Here is a 10,467-nt window from a genome sequence, read left to right on the forward strand (position 1 = left end):
GTGGAGGGACGGGTCATTATAAATGGTATCAGAGCCGACGACGGGTCACCTGGCGAGGGTGGGAAGGTATGCTGGAAAGGGTTGGTCTAGGTGCTTCTCATGAGGGGGAGGGAACGTCAGAGATCTCGGATTGAATATATTCCGGAGTCGAAGACGACTCCAATTTAAGGTGGTGGTATTGTAATACCCCAATATTCAGCAGCGGTTGGCCGAATGGAATATAAGTCATGGTTTGTCATTTCCTTACACCGAGGCCTGATGAGTTCACTTGACTGAGTTGTGGGGAAAACTTCTCAGTTAAGCGTGTTCGGCCGGGAATAGTCACATGATGGGTGATCTCTCGGGAAGCTGTTGCTGGATAATCGAAGTAGTGTCGTTAAAAATCCCACACTGCTGGACAACCGCAGTGGGTAAGTGGGAACAATATCGGTGTTAGTTGGGATACAATTAGGGGTCGTTGGCTTGTACTCGGGTGGGGGAGTATGCTGGGGATTATGCCAGATACTTCTCTCATATGAGACAAGGAACGTCTACATCATACTGAGGCCTGATGAGTTCACTTGACTGTGTTGTGGGGAAAACTTCTCAGTTAAGCGTGCTCGGCCAGGAGTAGTCACATGATGGGTGATCTCTCGGGAAGATGCTGTTGGATAACCGAAGTAGTGACGTTAAAAATCCCACACCGCTGGATAACCGCAGTGGGTAAGTGGGAACATTATCGGTGTTAGTTGGGATACAACTAGGGGTCGTTCGCTTGTGCTTGGGTGGGGGAGTATGCTGGGGGATTATGCCAGATACTTCTCTCATATGAGACAAGGAATGTCGACATTATACCGAGGCATTTTCAGCACAATTGGCTCCAGAGTTTGCAGAAAACTCTGCAATTAAGCGTGCTCGGGCGGGAGAAATCCTGGGATGGGGGCCTCCCGGGAAGTTGTTGTTGGATGACCGCAGCGATGCCCGTTGAAAACCCCATACTGCCGGATAATCGCAGTGGCTAAGTGGGGACAATATAGGTGGAGGGATGGGTCATTACATAACCTCAGATGGTAGTGGCAATACTTGGCGGCGTTTTTATCCATTTTATTGACATCTACCACTGTTGGAGGTAGCTCGATTTCCTTTCTTGCAACCCATTGATTCAAAAGCTCGATTATCCGTTCTCTGACGCATGGTAAAGGGGGTGGCGGGTCGGAGTCCCTGCTGGTCCATCTATTTCCCACAAGGTTCCCATCGTGTGTTCGGAACTGGTCATTTTTCTCCTTGTTAGCGTTGAGCCTTACGTTACGCGGTGCTTCAGACACAGTGTGGACTTCGTAGTACCAGGTGGGGTCCATGCGCGTTTCTTCCACACAGTCGGCAGTCCTTTCCGCTGCTTCTTCTAACTCGACAAAGGTCTGGAATGAGAAGTTGATTAAGCTTCCTTTGAAGGTGGGTATCATTCTGCGTACACATATTTCGACGAGCGCTCCCTCGCTGATGTCTTCGTCACAATCCAGTGCAAGGTGCCGGAACCGCAAGATGTACTTCCCTATTTTTTCTCCCATCCGTTGACTGCTCCGGCTCAAGTCAATCGATGTGATCTTAATTTTGCTTAGTAAAATTTTCCAAGGAAGAGCGCGGACATGACCGGCCAAGAATCCACACTTTCTGCCTTTAGGTTATCGTACCAGGTGAATGTTGTGCCCGTTAATGACTTGGGGGATTCTCTTAGGCAGAGCTTCCCATCAGACACCTTGTCGTTCATTGCTGATAGGAATCGGCTGAGGTGTTCCCGTGCATTTCCCTATCCGTCATACGTCTTGAAATTTGGGGACGTGTAGTCTTCATGATATTGGTACTCGCGGATACTTTCTGGGTAGGGGCTACTTACAAGATAATGGTTGTCTTGTTTTACCACATGGTAGTTTTGTTCTAGGTATTTCGCCATTTCTTCTTGTGACGTTGCTGCTACTTGCCATTTTTGTGTCATTCGCCATGTGTTACTTCTTTGGGGACTCTTTCGCCCACTACCACTGCTTGTCCTATATAGTCCTCCAGTTCCTACCTCCTTCGTGCGCGTTCCTCCAACTATTTTTGTATATCTTGCAGGGATAGGAGTGGGGGCTTCAGTATCTGGGTTGTTTGTGTGTTTTTCTCCTGTGTCGCGCTTGCCTCTTTATTCTGGGGTTCGTGCATCGTTGGTTGCGTGAAGATATCTTGAACTAGTACTTCTTCTTCGCTGTCTTCGTTCTCGTCTATTGTTACTTCGTCCAGGTTGAGAGGTCGATTGGTTGGTTGATTCTTTGACGCGCTTGAGCTAGTATCTCCTGGGTGTGTCATGGTAAGCCAGGCATGAGCCTCCGGGTGTGGTCGCCAAATGTTGAGGGTGGAATATTGTTTTGGTTCTACCCGTCCTAGTCACACCTAATGACAACACTTACTAGGAATGGTAAGAGAGAGAACTTGCTTTCCATTGTACCTTGTCCTTCTTTATATAGACTTTCCAAAAGCCCTTCCTTTTATGACATCATGACACATGCCCTATTCCCCTTAATTACTACTAATGTCATCCCTTCTCTAATATAACCTCTCTTTTCTATATTAATTCATTCCTTGTCCCTTTTGCCTCATGGGTATTTTCTCATTGGACTTGGGCTTAGTCCCCATATCTCATGTTAGGTTTGCCTCCCCTTTGGGGGCACCCTAGTCCCGCTAAGGGGTATTATTTTTCATGTATCAACAAATATCATAACTAGTTTAATTTTTTCTTGGATTAAACATTGCACCATCAATCTCATAAATAAAAACATACTGCATTGAACAACCAGATCATACATGAGAATAAAAGAAATACATTAGATTAAAACAACTACTACATATGCGTCAATTCTCGTCGGGTGGTGGAATTCCTAGGGCGATGTAGGGATTCTATTTGTTGAGCACCCTAAGAATGTTGAAACAAGCATGAAAGTCGAAAGGACGACCGTCGTGAGATACTGCCCACATCGCTAGAGTTCTGGGTTCTACTTCATGTACAGCTTCACCGTTGAGCTTATTTTTGTGATTCTCCATTAGTAAAGCGATGAACTCCGATACATGACTATAAATTAAACTAAAACGATGCGACAATAAGTGAGAATCACGCCCATTAATGTTCCCTGTTTCAGCGTTAAACATTCTATAAACTTTCTCCCAGAAAGTCGACGTCGATTCGGCTACATTACTTAAGACAACATCTTGTGTGTGAAAAACAAAGGCTCTATAAATAGCTAAATCATCTTATTGAGTGAATCTAACACCACAAACTCTGGGAGGCATTTTTTGTAGATGATTTTAGAGTGAAGAATGTGTGAATTTAGAGTTGAAATGAGGAGTATAGAACTCAAAAATTATAGCCGTTAGATCACAAGAGGTTTTAGCCGTCCAGATTCAGCAGATGGCGCTTTTATGAAAAACGCTAGCATTTGAAGTAACACCGGACGGCGTAAAGACAAGCGCCAACGTTTTAGGCTCACACGCCAGCGTTGGTGCCAAGCTCGCCCGGTCTTACATTGCGCGCGCTACATGTTTAATCTCACTCAACAAACCAACAAATTTGTTTGTACAAAAAAAAAATGTGTCAGATGTGGGATTTGAACCCACACTCTCTCGAAGACCAAAACTTGAGTCCGGCGCCTTAGACCACTCGGCCAACCTGACTTGTTTGTTCTTCGACGCTATAAAAGTATTTGTCAGACTTGAACCAACCATAAAACCGGTGCGCCTCATGAAACTCGATGATATAGGAGGATAACTGGATGCAGTTAACTGGATGGAAATGGACGGGGACATGAAGACGGACAAGACCTCACTTCGTCGGAACTCAATCATGCTGCTAGCCAGGTACTCATCAAATCTAAAACTCTTTTATCAGTTCCACCAATCTCTCCGGCCTTTCGATTTGTGTTAATTATTATTCGATTACTCAATCTAGGGTTTCCTTTTTCAATTTTGTTTTCAAGTATATCTGAATCTTTGTGTGAATTTGTGTGTTGACATCAGTTCTGTCTTGCATCTAAATTTTAATATCATGAGAGTCTTATCTTGGAATTGCCTAGAATTTGGGAATCCTAATACTAAACCTCTCTGAGGAATCTAATTAGGTCTCAAAACCTTGACATAATTTTCTTGTGTGAGACAAAAAATGGTATTCCAAAAATGCAACAATATCTAAAGAGCTTTGACTATCCTTTCTATTGGTGTCATACGTCTAGGGCATTGCCCTCTTATGGGAAACTGGCTTTCAACTAGATATTGTTCATAATACGGATAAGATGATTAATGCAGTAATTTCCTGTGTAGCAATTGGTTATAATCAGCAGTAGACATGCTATCACAGTAAAGATAGTTAGCAATTACCGTATACTTTTTTTCAGAATGCCAACTTCAAAATAGTGAGGGCATATATTGCTGGTTGTTTACGCAGTGGCTTTGCAGAATCACAACTAATTTTCCTGCCAAAATCAACACACAATTCATTCACAACTTTAATGTCAAGGTGCTCCAGTTAGAGTTTCTGAATTTTCCCTACGCCATCCGTGGGCAAGTGCATAGTTAGCTTACAAATTTTAATGCAAGAATGCATAAAAAAACTTTGCGTGGAATGTAAAACTCTACGTAACCACGAGGGCCTTGACGGCTGTGTTCATGTGACTCGATAAAAACAGGATCCAAGAACTTTACCTAGTATGCATCTAGGTCTAGTAACCACGACACGTGCAATAGATGAGCTTAAAGAAGTTAGTTTACGAACCAACTCTCCGTAATATAAAATCACACATATAGTCACATTCTTGTGTATCTGAGAGAGAGCGACAAAAGCCAGAACGGGTTTAAAGTACATGGGATGTGACTTCCCTTCTCCTCTCCAGCATGACAGTCTGTTTTTATGGGGAAGAAGACCATAAGATTCTCCATTCATCCATTACCCGTATCTATTGAGTCATTGCTGGTCTTGGGGATTCACTTGGTTTTGCGTTTTGGTGTAGGGTTTTGCATTTGAGTACCCAATGCTCTTATAGTGAATGCAATAAGCAAGTTTCCAAGGAAATTTATTTAACCCTCACCGTGAACTTCTCTTTATCAGTTTGATAAAAGAGTTCAGCTGGAAAGGTGCAATCTGCATCATTTTTCCACACAGACTCTAGAAAGGACATTAAAGTCTTCATTGCTGTTAGAGTATCAGTCATTATTGGTGTACCTGTAAGCCTTGATCCTTGCAAATCCAGTAGCATTCCAAAGATGATGTATTGGCACATCTCTAAGTTTCACTGTAATGTTTTTTTTCTCCGGACCCTACGTTAACTACTAGGTGGATTTTTCTACCAACAAGCAAATCTCCATCTTTTGCTTTTTCTTTCATGCATCTTTTTTTTTTTCGTTTTTTTTCTCTTTTCCTTGATATAACTTTAATATTTCTCCTTTAAGAAAATCTTTCTATTTTAAGAAAAAGAAGAATTGACTTAAATAATGAAACACTTTAGTATCAGCTTGTGACTTGTATCACCGACATCGCCATATCTTATCCATCATTCAGAATGGATACGATAACGATACTGGGTGCGTCAAACTGTCACACAACTACCAACCTGGGCCTCGATCTTCATGGGACTCGATAAAAACAGGTTCCAAGAAATCAACTCGGTGCGCAGGATCTAGTAAACACGACACCTGATAAACATGATGTTAAAGATGTTAGTCTACAAACTACCATCCGATATTATTTCGGGATACATCCGGGGGAGAATTGATTTCAACATGGCACCACTAAACTATTGAAATCCCAGGATTTATACCGACATAGGCAAAGTAAGGGACCCACTTCCCCTATACATATCCCAACAATAGAAGAGATAGCCAAACTACCATCCGATACCCTCGCGAGAAATCGTTGCACCACTATACAAACTAACACTCCGTAGTATATAATCACATATAGTCACACTCTTTGAGCATCTGTAGAGAGCGACAAAACCAACAACAAGTTTGAAGTACATGGGATGTGATTTCCCTTCCTTCCTCCAGCAACCAGCATGACAGCCTGTTTTTAATGGGAAGAGAAGACCATTAGATTTTCCATTCATCCATTACCACTCATCTATCGCTCTTTTCTCAAACCCATTATTCATTCCTTCTCAGTATAAAACCCACAGAACCACAATTTCCTCTTCCCATTCCCTAATCTCAATCTTCATTTCCCCTGATAGGGTTTTGATTTTATTGAAGATCGAGATTAATCAGCCGCAGTAGTGGTGCTGGTGAGAATGTTGCCGTATCAGACACTGCAAGAAGCAGAATTAGAATTAGGAAGAGGAATTATGGTTGGATTATTCAGCTAATAAATCAGATTTTTATCTTTACTGTCATACCATTCTCGTCTTGTTTGTTGTTTTCTCATTAGTTCCATTGCCTGTAGTATTTATGGAGATCAAGAAAGCACATACCATTGTTAAATATAAGATTCAACCTAAAGTTTAGATCTCTACTCAAGGGATTTTTAAATGTTGGAAAGATGTTATTATTACATTCTGTCTTGTAGTGGGTCCTCTTCAGCTTGTTTCTTACAGTGTTCAGGTATAATCAATTTCTTTACTGTGATTTGATTTGATTTTGATTGAATACCACAATTGGTTAAAGTTGTGTTTTTTGGATGAAATTTGGTGTCTTTTGGCTGAAATTTGATGGGTTTGTGTACACAGATGGTTGGGATTAGGACAGGATTGCCATTACCATCAGGCTGGGAAATGGTTATGCAATTATTGGTGTATTTCCTAGTGGAGGATTATACGAATTATTGGCTCCATAGATGGTTGCATTGTAAATGGGGTTATGACAAAATTCATAGTGTTCATCATGAATATGCGGCGCCAATTGGATTTGCAGCACCTTATGCACATTGGGCTGAGATTTTGATTTTAGGGATTCCGACGTTTTTTGGTCCTGCTATGGTTCCTGGTCACATTATCACTTTCTGGTCTTGGATTATTTTGCGTCAGATGGAGGCTATTGAGATGCATAGTGGGTATGTATTCGTTATATTATTCTCATAAAGATCAAACTTTTATCTCAAGCAGCACAATTCACATTGTCATTTTCTTAGTCTGGTTGGTGTTCAAGTGAGATCTAGTTCGAGTAGTTTATATTCACCATATCAGGGTTTTCTTGATTTATTATGTAAAAAACATCTCAGTTCTAACAGTTATAGCAAAAGAGAAGAAAATGATTAGTGTAGTTGTTGATGTACAGGTGGTTAGGTGGAATTTTGTACTGGTTTGGTGGTCTTGATGTTTTATAATATCAGTATTGGCAACATAATCTGGTTGTATTTATTGTGCTAGCATAAGCTTTTATTGTGCTAGCATAAGCTCTGTTTTGTAGAAAATTTGCGTGGAGTGTGTGGTAACGTTAATTTGATCATAGTTTGCTTTTTGGCAATAACAGAGAGGCAAAAGTGTTGGTGAATTCTTGCATTTTCCCTTGATACCAACCCCGGAGCCAATATAACTATTTTGACTTGAGTAATTACAAAGTCTGTTATCTTTGGCTCTGGTATTGAGTGCTTGAGTGCTCATATATAAATAGAATTACATGTAGAGAACTGTAGGTTCTGTATCGTCAGTATACAAGTTCATAACATCCTTACCTTAAAATGTTAGCTGTGAAGTGTTAGCATAATGCACTTAGTTTTATTTATTAAGCATCAAATGATAGTCTCAACTCTGAATTTACTCGTTTTTTGCCTTCTTTTGGTTGATCTGTTTCTCTGGTACACACCCTGTAGAATTTTTGGTGGGATTAGGCCAAGATCTTCACTCATGTGAAAATTTTATTTCATAATTGCGCTGTGGTACGGTTTCAGCTTTGCTCTTTCCCTAATTTTCCATGAGTTTAGGGGACTATATTATAAACCATTTGTTTGATTCATACAAGACATTGGTTTCCTTCCTTTCACATTTTATAATCTTCTAGCTTGCATGTTCTCTATAATATCTATACCATGAGTAACAGTCCTTTTCGTTTTCTTTTTCTTAATTTTCATTTTCCTTTATATAAGTGATATTTCCTGAAGCTATTAAATGAATGCACTGTAAATGCAGGTATCCCTTGGTCCCCAGCAAAATACATTCCATTCTATGGTGGTGCTGAATACCACAATTACCATCATTATGTCGGCGGACAAAGTCAGAGCAACTTCTCATCAGTGTTCACTTATTGTGATTACTTTTATGGAACTGATAAGGTTGGTCTGCTAGATTTGATATCTGATTTACTGTTCCATTTGGCTGGTGATGGATTTTTTTTTCTTTCTCTTTTTTGTATTTTTTTGAAATGCGTACTTTGAAGGAATTACTCATGCATCTTTACTAATGCTTGCTTGATGTATTTAACCAGGGATACCGGTATCAGAAGCATTATCTTGAAAAGGTAAACCCTCAAACCTCCTATTTGTTTCTCATTCAGATTTACTGTTTTGGTCTGCATGAACATGGAAGCTTGCTTTGGCATTTGTATAAGTTGAGGAGTTCAAGAAGTTGCCTTCCATAGTGTTGCTACCTCTTGTGTTCTCCAGATGTGGGTGAACAAAGATAAGGTGTTCTGATTATGTGGGTATTTCTTCGTTTTCCTTGAAAAACCCAATTCAGAACAATGGTCAAAATGGATATCGTCACCCAACAAACGGGTGAACAAAGTGAATCTTAGGTTCAGACCTTAGGTTTATTGTTAATACAATGTGTAGTATCAAACCTCAGCATTCGTCCCGCTCACTTACTGCATTGAAATGGATGATGGAACTTACCTTTCCCTGAATCCAGAGTGCTCATAGACTGGCCTGATTTCAAATGGTAAAGAAAATTGGAGTCATGATATTAACAACAACCTTGAAATCTGATCTTAGTTTATTTCATGGACTTCTGTTCCTTTGTGTTTCTGTTACTATCACGTATTATGTTGTTCCTCCGAGTGTTTTTTCTAACCGTTTTGCACCATCCTTGATTAGCTGAAAGAAGCAGGGAGCAGCAACATAGATGGGATTGATAGCAAGCCCGACTAGGTTTGTCAAATCCTTGAAGATGCATTTGCATCTACATGGAAATTTAGATGTGCCTAAATTTGGATGAAAGATCGTTGAGACTGCCTCACAAGTGTATCACCATGCTAGCGAGTCATCTACTTTGTAAAGCTTTTAAAGATGTCAATCCTTGCTGTTGTTTGTATGTTGTAGCTGGAGTCCTTTAAAAATTAATGCGACACTCTCACCTTCCTAATCAATTTTCGCATTCTGTTTTATCTTTAGTCTCCTTGAGAGATTGCGAGCTTGGATTCAATCTTGTTAGTGTAATGTGAAGCTGATTATGATATCAATAAATACTATGCTGTGGTAGTCTACTGGCTTGATATTTTTATTTCGCAAACAAAACCAATCAAGTGCAATGTGCAGTGCGTTTTTGCAAATACGCAATGTTAGATAATAGTGACAAGTGTTGTGATGGAGGCAAATTTAAAGCCCGTGTATATATATATCCCATGTAAAATATATGCTCAGTTTTTACGAAATGAAAAATGGTTTTCACGTTCGATTACTGAATGAAGCACATACTCTGAACTTCTTTTCATAGAAAAACTTAGGCCACCAAAACAGCACCTAAGACTGATACAAAAGATTGGCAGTGGATGGACCACTCGCCCTGCCAGCATGGTTCTTACAAGATAGAGCCGTATTAAAAGTGTCCATATTTTGGAGACGATGGATGATTTTTAGTCTTAATAAAATAAAAGTTACTGGATTGATATCGGTATCACTGTTTTATTTTTGCATGGCAATTTAGATGAAATCTTCCTTTAACAACTTCATGGTAAAGCAACTTGAAACGAACTAAAACTTCCATGGATTCAGCTTGTATCTCTATGTTAGTGTGTTGCATTCCTTTGGCCCATTCAAACGCTAAGTCTGCGCCTCCTGTTGTTCCCTAAGCTCCAGAGTATCGTGGATGTCCTCCATAATCCGTTGTAGAGTACTGATTCAGATTATATGGTATAGTATTGTTTTCCATAGATGCATCATTTTCCTCAGTCAATAGAGAGAAAACATTCATAATATGCTCTGGCATGTTGTGAATTCTGTTGTGATTGCATAAATGTTGTTTTATGCAGTTTGAAGTTTCTGCATTTGGCTGGATTTGTCTGAAACTAGATCACATCTAGCTTTCCAGATGTGCCAGCATGTAGTGGCATAAATGTTACAGTCTTGGCTGGACATCCCAGTCTGAAACCAGGAATTCAACCAGTCCATGAAGATAGTAGTGTTATCAAACTGAGTATGATGAGTGCCAATGATTTCCTGCCAAACTAAAGAGGCAGCAGGACAGCTTAAGAACATGTGTGTCATGGTTTCTTCCCCACTGTTGCATATGGTGCATAAAAGATTAATGTAATGCAGAATGCTAG

General features: G+C 40.2%; 1 non-coding gene and 1 pseudogene across 1 annotated transcript; one reads left to right on the forward strand and one right to left on the reverse strand.

The window, feature by feature from the left end:
* Window positions 1–3,599: 3,599 nt before the first annotated feature.
* Window positions 3,600–3,681, reverse strand: TRNAL-CAA. Its single transcript has one exon. It is a non-coding gene; the product is annotated as a tRNA-Leu (tRNA).
* A 1,841-nt stretch (window positions 3,682–5,522) lies between these two features.
* LOC113272341 lies at window positions 5,523–9,408 on the forward strand (annotated as a pseudogene).
* Window positions 9,409–10,467: the final 1,059 nt, after the last annotated feature.

The sequence above is a fragment of the Papaver somniferum genome, chromosome 4 (assembly GCF_003573695.1).
Source record: "Papaver somniferum cultivar HN1 chromosome 4, ASM357369v1, whole genome shotgun sequence".
Lineage (NCBI taxonomy): Eukaryota > Viridiplantae > Streptophyta > Magnoliopsida > Ranunculales > Papaveraceae > Papaver > Papaver somniferum.